We start from the raw sequence: 8364 nt of genomic DNA, 5'->3' as shown, positions 1-8364 counted from the left end.
AATTGATAGTTCTTTTTTAGGAGAAACTACACTTTCCTAATCTGTTGATTTGTCTTTCCTGAACAAATCCACAAGAAATCAAAGTATTGCTTAAATTGCGATTGTTTTATAACATACTAAGGTCTGGTTCATGAAATTCGTGCGGGGGGGGTGGGTGGGGGAGTCCCCCTTAGCCCGGCCTGCACCCTCTCGCAGTCCGGGAGCCCTCGGGGGATGTCCAACTGACGGACATCCTTAGCGCTGCCTCTGAGGCAGGAGAGGCTCCTGCCACCATGAGCCCGGCTTTTGGCTGAGCGGTGCTCCCCCTGTGGGAGAGCACTGACCATCAGCAGGCAGCTCCTGCTTTGAGCGTATGCCCCCTGGTGGTCAGTGCATGTCATAGAGACCAGTCATTCCACCTTTCAGTTGATTTGCATATTGGGGTTTTATTATATAGGATTAGTCTCATTTCAAAATTGTCTTGGCTATTTTGTACATTTAAACATTTATACTAATTCTTTTTGTTAATCCTCACTTAAGGATATTTTTCCATTGATTTTTAGAGAGAGTAGAAGGGAGGGGGAAAGACAGAGAGAGAAATATCGATGTGAGAGAGACACATTAATTAGTGGCCTCCTGCATTTGTCCTGACCAGGGCCGGGGATCGAGCCTGCAATCGAGGTACGTGCCCTTGACCGGGATTGAACCTGGGACCCTTCAGTCTGCAGGCTGATGCTCTATCCACTGAGCCAAACTAGCTAGGGCAACATTTATACTAATTTTTTAAACAGATCCCTAAGGTCCATGGAAAACCCCATTGAGCTTTAGATTGAGACTGTACTGAATTTATAAATATGGTATTTAGCTAAGAAGTGCTATCTTTACCATATTGAGACATTTACCCATGAACATAATATATAGATGTTTTATTTTCGGTCTTTTTAATATTATTTCATAGTGATTTGAGTATTTTATTACATTTATTCTCAGGTATTTCATAAGGGTAATTGTCATTGCTAATTTAATCTTCTTGCTTATTTTTATATATTTGTTATTGCTATTATTAACCAAAGCCTATTAATTTTTGGATGGTAATCTCATAAACTTTTTAGGAATTGACTGCATTTTTCAATATCTTTCTAGAATTATTGGAAATATGGAGGTTTTTCTACTTTTTGAGTCTATATAAGATAAATTATATATTTTCCAAGTAAATCATCCATTTCATCCAGATTTTCATATTTATTGGTGTAATGTATTGATACACATTATGTTCTTTTGCTAAATCTCTATATTGTTAGGAATACTCCCCTTTTGTTGGCATATTAATTCTATATTGCATTGTATTCAGTGACTATAGCTCATGTGATTTTATTTTTTGTTTATTTTTTAAAAATATATTTTTATTTATTACAGAGAGGGAGAGGGAGGGGGAGAGAGAAAGAGAGGAGAGAAAGAGAGAGAAGCATTGATGTGAGAGGCACACATTGATTGGTTGCCTCCCACATATGCCCCACATATATCGGGGTGGGGATCAAACCTGCAACCCAGGTACATGCCCTTGACCAGAATCGAATTCAAGACCCTCCAGTGCGCAGGTCAACACTCTAACCCAGGGGTGGGGAGCTTGTTTACTGCCAAGAGCCTTTTGGATATTTATAACATCACTTGCTGGCCATACAAAATTATTAACTTAAAAGTCAGCCTGCTTTATTTGGTCAAACATTTAATTAACTCACCCCTAATGCCTTGGCAGGGCCAGACCAAATGATTTTATGGGCCTTATATAGTCCGAAGGCTAGAAGGTCTCCACCCTGCTCTAACCACTGAGCATGTCGACCTGGGCTACTTTAAAAAAAAATACATTTTATTGATTTTTTACAGAGAGGAAGGGAGAGGGATAGAGAGTTAGAAACATTGATGAGGGAGAAACATCGGTCAGCTGCCTCCTGCACACTCCCCACTGGGGATGTGCCCGCAACCCAGGTACATGCCCTTGGCCAGAATCAAACCTGGAACTATTCAGTCCGCAGGCCGACACTCTATCCACTGAGCCAAACCGGTTAGGGCTGGGCTACTTTATTTTTAAAGTTTGTGGTGTAACACAGGTCATTTTCATGAATGTTTGATATATTTGGGAAGAATATATGTTCTTTGGTTTGAGGAGTGAAATATTGTGTACATTTGCTAGATAAAGATTAATTGCACTCTTCAAATCATTTATAGCCTTACTAACTTTTTGTCTTCTTGATCTCTCAGTTTCTGAGAGATGTTAAAGTATCCTACTATGTGCCTTTTTAAAATTTCATCTTTTATTCATATCACTTTTTGCTTTTTATTAGAAAGATATTTTGTTGGGTGTATAAACATTTGAAACTACATATTTTCTTACGAGGTTATTCCTCCTATCAATATGAATTCCCTCCTGAATAAGAATAATGACTTGCACCTAGTTTAAGGTAACTTTTACTTTGGTTTACAAAAAACTAGATCAAAGGATTTATGTAAGACTAGAGGCCCGATGCACGAAATTCGTGCAAGAGTAGGCCTTCCTATCCCCGGTTGCCAGCACCGGCTTCCCTCTGGCACCCGGGACCCAGGCTTCCCTCAAAGCCCCGGCTTTGTCCGGAAGGTTGTCCGGAAGGATGTCTGGTCTAATTAGCATATTATACTTTCATTATTATAGACTAGAGGCCCAGTGCATGAATTTGTGCACAGGTGGGGTCTGGCTGGCCCGCCCCATTGGGGGTGGGTTGGGGCGGGTCTGGCCAGGGGGGGAGGGGCCACGAGAGGTTGGCCAGCCAACCCACCCCCGATCTGGGTTGGGAGGGCCAATTGGGGGCAGGGCTGGCTGAGGGGAGGGGCCGCCCACCATCGGGCTGGTTGGCCAGCTGCAGTGCGTGTCATAGCGACTGGTTGTTCCCGTCATTCCAGTCATTCTGGCATTCTGGTTGCTTGGCTTTTATATATATAGATAAGGATGCAGGGTGTGAAGTTGACTCTTGGTTGCCCTCTTATGTCTTCTAGAGATATACCCAAAGTTTGGTGGCCTTAGATGGAATAGGTGTCTGGGAAGTATAGAGCTGTGGTCTCACTTCAGCACTAGAAACAACCAATACATTACAGCACATATACAGCAGAAATTCAGTCCTCCAGGGAGTATGGCCTCCTGGCCTGATATCTGAGTCCTTTCTGAGTTAACAGTCTCCTCCTACTGGCACCTGTGCTGCCAGGCCAGGGGTTTTCCCTCCGTCTACATTCTCTTGAAGGATCTCCAAGGCAAGCCTGCTCATGGACTACCACAACCTGTTTGCTTGATGTTCGCGTTTGCTTGGTATGTTTTTCTTTTTCTTTATTTTTAATCTTTTTGGACTTTGTTTTAGGTGCATCTCAGAGACAGGCTATAACTAGGTTTCATTTCTTGGGTTTATTTTTTTATCTGCTCAAACTGAAAATCCCTGTCAATCAATAGGTGAATTTAACCCATTAACATTTATTATGGATACTGCTTTGTTTGGACTTATTCCTATCTACTTTATTTTTTATTCTTTTATCTCCTTTCCTGACTTTTGTTGGATTTCTGAAATTAGAATTGTATATTTCTTCGATGGTTTGGAAATTATATATTTTGTTCATATGTTCTTCAATATACCAATTAAACTTACATGTTTTTCATTTTTTATTGTTAATAACTACATCTTCCCAATGAGAAAAAGAACCTTAGCATCTTTTGCTTCCCTCCACTGCACCTATGATATCATTGTTCCAGATTATTGTTGAATATTTTTTTGCAATTACCATTTATATAGACTCAACCTTTTGATTTCATGGTCATCATAGCATTAACTTTCTGTTTCTTCTCTTTTTGTTTTTTGTTAATCCTCACCCAAAGATATTTTTTCCACTGATTTTTTAATTTTTTTATTTTTTAGAGAGAATGGAAGGGAGGGGGAGAAACAAAGAGAGAGAAGTGTCAGTGTGAGAGAGACACATTGAGTTGTTGCCTCCCGCACACACCCCAAATGGCACCAGGATTGAGCCTGCAGCTGAGGTAAGTGCCCGTGACCGGAATCCAGCCTGCCATCCTTCCGTCCACGAGCCCATGCTCTAACCACTGAGCCACCGGCTAGAGCCATGTTTTTCTTCTTTATGAATCAATTCCTCAAATCGTTCTTCCATCAAGTGAATAAAATACTGTCATTTTATACCTGAAAATTTCATTTTGCTCCCACAGTTGAATGAGAGAGTAGCTGCTTGTAAAATTATAGATTTCAGGATTATCCCTCAGCAAAATGGAGACTTAAGAACTGTACATTTTACTGTATGGAAATCATACCTCAGTAAAATTTTAAAAATCTCCCTCAACTTTGAATATTCAGCATCCAATATTATTAAGGAAAGTCTACTGTTAATGTGATTCAGATTATTTTGTATGCAATCCACGTTTTTATCCTTGGGTAGTCTCTTTATCCCCAATTCTCTGAAATTTCATCACTATATGTCAAGATAAAGATCTTTTTATATATATTCTGTTTAGCAGCTGGTGGACTTTTTCAATCTGAAGAGTCATGTCTTTCTTAATGTAAATTTTTCTCTATTTTTTTTGTATTTATTAAATGATCTACTTTTATTCTTCCTCATTTTTATTAGATATTTGAAAAATCTTTACCTTGGAAGCCTCATGATATATGGTGTAGGTCACATTCTTCAAAGAATTTTCAAAGTACTTCCACCACTTGATGTATCACTAATTGAATTGTGCTAATGATTAGCAAAAAAGCATTTAGGATACAATGAATAGGCAAGCCACAGACTGGGAGAAAATCAGAATACATATACATGGCAAAGGATTTGTATTCAATATATAAAGCCTCCTTCTGTAAGATAAATACACTTAAGATGGGCAAAATGCACTGAACTAAACAAGAACTATATTGTGTAATAAGTAATAAAACATATTTTTAAGCATTTAAATACAATCAAGTTACTTTATTTTTTATTTTTTAATGGTAAAATAGACGTTTTATCTATTTGTATGTAAACTTATAAACCAACCAGCCAAACTGGTACTATTGTCATGACAGCAAAATACAAAAAACATCTTCTACAAATACTTGAGTAATAAACAAATTAAAGGTTGTAGTAAAACAGCAAAAGGAGCAGAGGAAATCAGTGAAGCATATTATAGTTTAACCATTCACCTGAACTGAAGCTTTGAACAAGCTTTCCAATCCCAGAAAACATGAATAATCCTTTATCACACACCTTTGTACTTTTACTTGCTATTTTTGAGGTTAAGATTCTAGATCTAGAGTTATCCAAATACTAGATCTAGTATTATATCTAATTATCTATAGCCAGAGGCATCTTTTATCATTTGTCTAACAGCAGCAAGACTACAAAGCCTCTTTACTTAGACTCCAATCATACCCGACCCCCACCCTCCAAATTGGCACAGAAGGCATAATGAGAAGCAGCACATCAAGGCAGAGATACGTAGAAAAATCCTAGGAGAGGTAATACAGCCACTGCCCAAACTGAGGTTGAGTAATACACCCATCATCACACTCTGTTCATGGCTATATGTTCGTGGACTCAGGCGATATGCTCATGGAATAAGCTGGGAATGAACCCGCGGATTGCTGGGCACCACAATACGTAGGGGCTTGCAGTATTGCATCACAGGTTTCCCCAGCAATTTCCAAGGAGGCCTCCAAATCACTGACAGGATTTTGCCGGAACTGGATCTGGGGCTGCAGGGCTTCCTCTCCATAACTAAGGAATTGGTTGTTCCAGGCCTGGGGACACCAGGTCTGACCGTTCCAGGCAGGGTAGTTCCAAGACGGGCTGGTCCAGGAATGGTTGCTCCACACGGAACGGTTTCCAGAAGCGTTCGCCAGGCATCCCCGGTGGCAGGAGGAGAGGCCCAGGAACTCTGTGGTTGCTGAGCTCACGGGGTCACACGGTGGCTATTCTTTGGCCAGTTGTATTTCTGCCACCTCCTACATTTCGTTCTCTGGTTCTGGAACCAGGTATTAATCTGTTTGTAGCTAAGGTCCAGGATGTTGGAAAGTTCTTGCCTCTGCTGGAGGCTGAGATATTTCTGTCTTTGAAATCTCTCATTGAGTCCACAGAGCTGGGGCTGTGAGCAGACGGTTCGGATCTTCTGACCTGGGCTTTCTCCTCCTCCCCTGTCCCGTTCTCTACAGAGGTGGGTAGTGTTGCACTGGGACTGCTGGGACTGGTGGGAGAATCAGGGCTGTTCTGAATAAGCAGTCTCTGTGTGGAGCGTCTCAGCAGATGACACTTGCAAGGATGCAGAGTTTTCTTCAGGCTCTTAAGTCTCAGGCACTGGTGAAGGCTCCCTAGACTTGGATGATTCGGAGCAGGGCAGGCTTTGGGGATAAGCTGAATCCACACTCATGTTGCTGAGTTGAAGGAGAGAGAAAAACACACCAAAGAGCTAGATTGTAAGAAAGACCCAGGCTTCAGTATTTAGCTAGAAGAGCTTAGAGAAATATGAAAATCTCCAGATGTAAAAGTATCAAAAAGACGGGAGGAAATGGGTCAGCTTTGCAGTGACAGTCAATTTTGCAAAAAAGATGAAAAATTTGGAGGCTCTGGATTTATAAAGGAGGCTCAACCAAATTTAGGCCCGCCCTCCTGGCCCAATCAAGTTACTTTATAAGAAAATCTGTAATTTCAAATTTTGGGGGTGGAGTAGGGGTAACTAGCTGATTGTTTCAGGTTGATCATGCTCCCACCAAGTGTACACTTTTTGTTGGTTATTAATTAAAGGTTCCAGGATCAACATAAGGATAAGCAAGAAATTCCCCCAGTTTGTTGCCTTCTGAGTCATCGTGAAGCATTCGGAAGCAAGCATCACAAAAGAAACATGGATCATCTGGTGCAAAACTGTCATCGTTGGTCACCCATCTGGCTGTGTACATTTTACAAACAAAACATTTTCTGGTCCATAGCCAATGCTTGGTAAGAAGGGGATAAAGTATTCTACCCAAGCAGTCATCTCGAGGCACAAGCCTTATGTCAGTAATGACAACAACATGCTCACAGTCTCCCTGGTGACGGTATAAATAGGGAAAACCCAGTTTAATATGTAAGTCATTGGAGGTGAAATCTTCCATTTCAGCAGTCTGAAACTTTCTATAGCCTCTGTCATGGGACTCTGACCACTCAATGATAGTTCTGCTCAGATCTCTGCATTCAGGGTATCTTCTATCGTTACAAAATGTTCCTTCAAAATAAAAGAAGGCTGATTTGTATAGGTCTTTGCTGCTGTGCTCAGGGCCTGGTCAGGAGTGTAGCTGAATCCCCCACCAATCTGGAGGTCACTGACACAGCAAATTGGATCCCTTAGTTCCGTGAGCTTCTGACTGCCCAGTACCAGCATCGTCTGGTATGGTTTGTGTTCTTGGTGCTTATGAAATGTAACAGGGTATAAGACAGTCACAGACAGGAAAAGTTCCCCCTCTTCAGTCAAGTCTGCTGGATTTTCAGGCTTTTTTCCTATGGCGTGTGAGTCCATCTCATAAGCAAGTATTTCTTGCCTGCAGGCCCGATCTATGGTTAATGTTTCTTCCAGACACTCCAAAAGCTTCTTTCTAACCCCCAAGGTCACTAGGTCAGTATCCTCTGGGATGACTTCTGGGTCCTGGTCCTCACAGCACTGCAGTTTACCAAGGCCCCAAACTGCCTTCAGCTCGGTCCCTGCCTCCAGATTGCAGCCCAGATCCCATGCCACCGCGGCATCGTCCCAGCCCCGGGTCGGCGACCCCTCCTTGCCCAGGCAGCTCGGATGCCGGATGCCGGAGGCTCCTTCAGCGATAAATCCCCCTGCTCGCGCAGCCGGTCACGTGGAAAGCGCGTGTGTTTAGCTCTGGCTTCTTGTACTCTGGAAAGTTGCAGCCACCACTGCTGGCGACCGGGTCCTGCTCGCTGCCAACCCCGCTGCTCGTTGGGACGCCCTGGCTGCTTTCAGCCATGTTCTCCCCACTCCTCTATTCTTTTTGCTTCATTTTCCTTAGCTGCTCCTTCTGGAATTTTCGGTATTTAAAGTTCTATATCTATTCTCTTTCCTATTGTAGATATCATGTCTTTGGAATTTTGCAGTGCATTCTGTTTGATTCTAGATCTTGAATTAATTTTTAAAAATATATAATTTTATTGATTTCAGAGAGGGAGAGAGAGAGAAACATCAATGATGAGAGAGAATCATTGATTGGCTGCCTCCTGCATGCCCCCTACTAGGGTTTGAGCCTGCAAACCAGGCATGTGCCCTGACCAGGAATTGAAGCAGGACCTCCTGGTTCATAGATTGGTGCTCAACCACTGAACCACACCAGCCAGGCATGAATTCATTTTTTA

The 8364-nt window shown here is 41.9% G+C and overlaps 2 pseudogenes; both read right to left on the bottom strand.

Annotated features, from left to right (window-relative positions):
• Positions 1 to 5558: 5558 nt before the first annotated feature.
• On the bottom strand, positions 5559 to 6403 carry LOC111823246 (annotated as a pseudogene).
• A 364-nt stretch (positions 6404 to 6767) lies between these two features.
• Positions 6768 to 7982, bottom strand: LOC102432896 (annotated as a pseudogene).
• Between the last annotated feature and the right edge of the window lie 382 nt (positions 7983 to 8364).

Source organism: Myotis lucifugus, unplaced genomic scaffold, assembly GCF_000147115.1.
Source record: "Myotis lucifugus unplaced genomic scaffold, Myoluc2.0 scaffold_430, whole genome shotgun sequence".
Lineage (NCBI taxonomy): Eukaryota > Metazoa > Chordata > Mammalia > Chiroptera > Vespertilionidae > Myotis > Myotis lucifugus.
The sequence above is the reverse complement of the archived record's forward strand: the minus strand, read 5'-3'. Positions and strand labels throughout refer to the sequence as shown.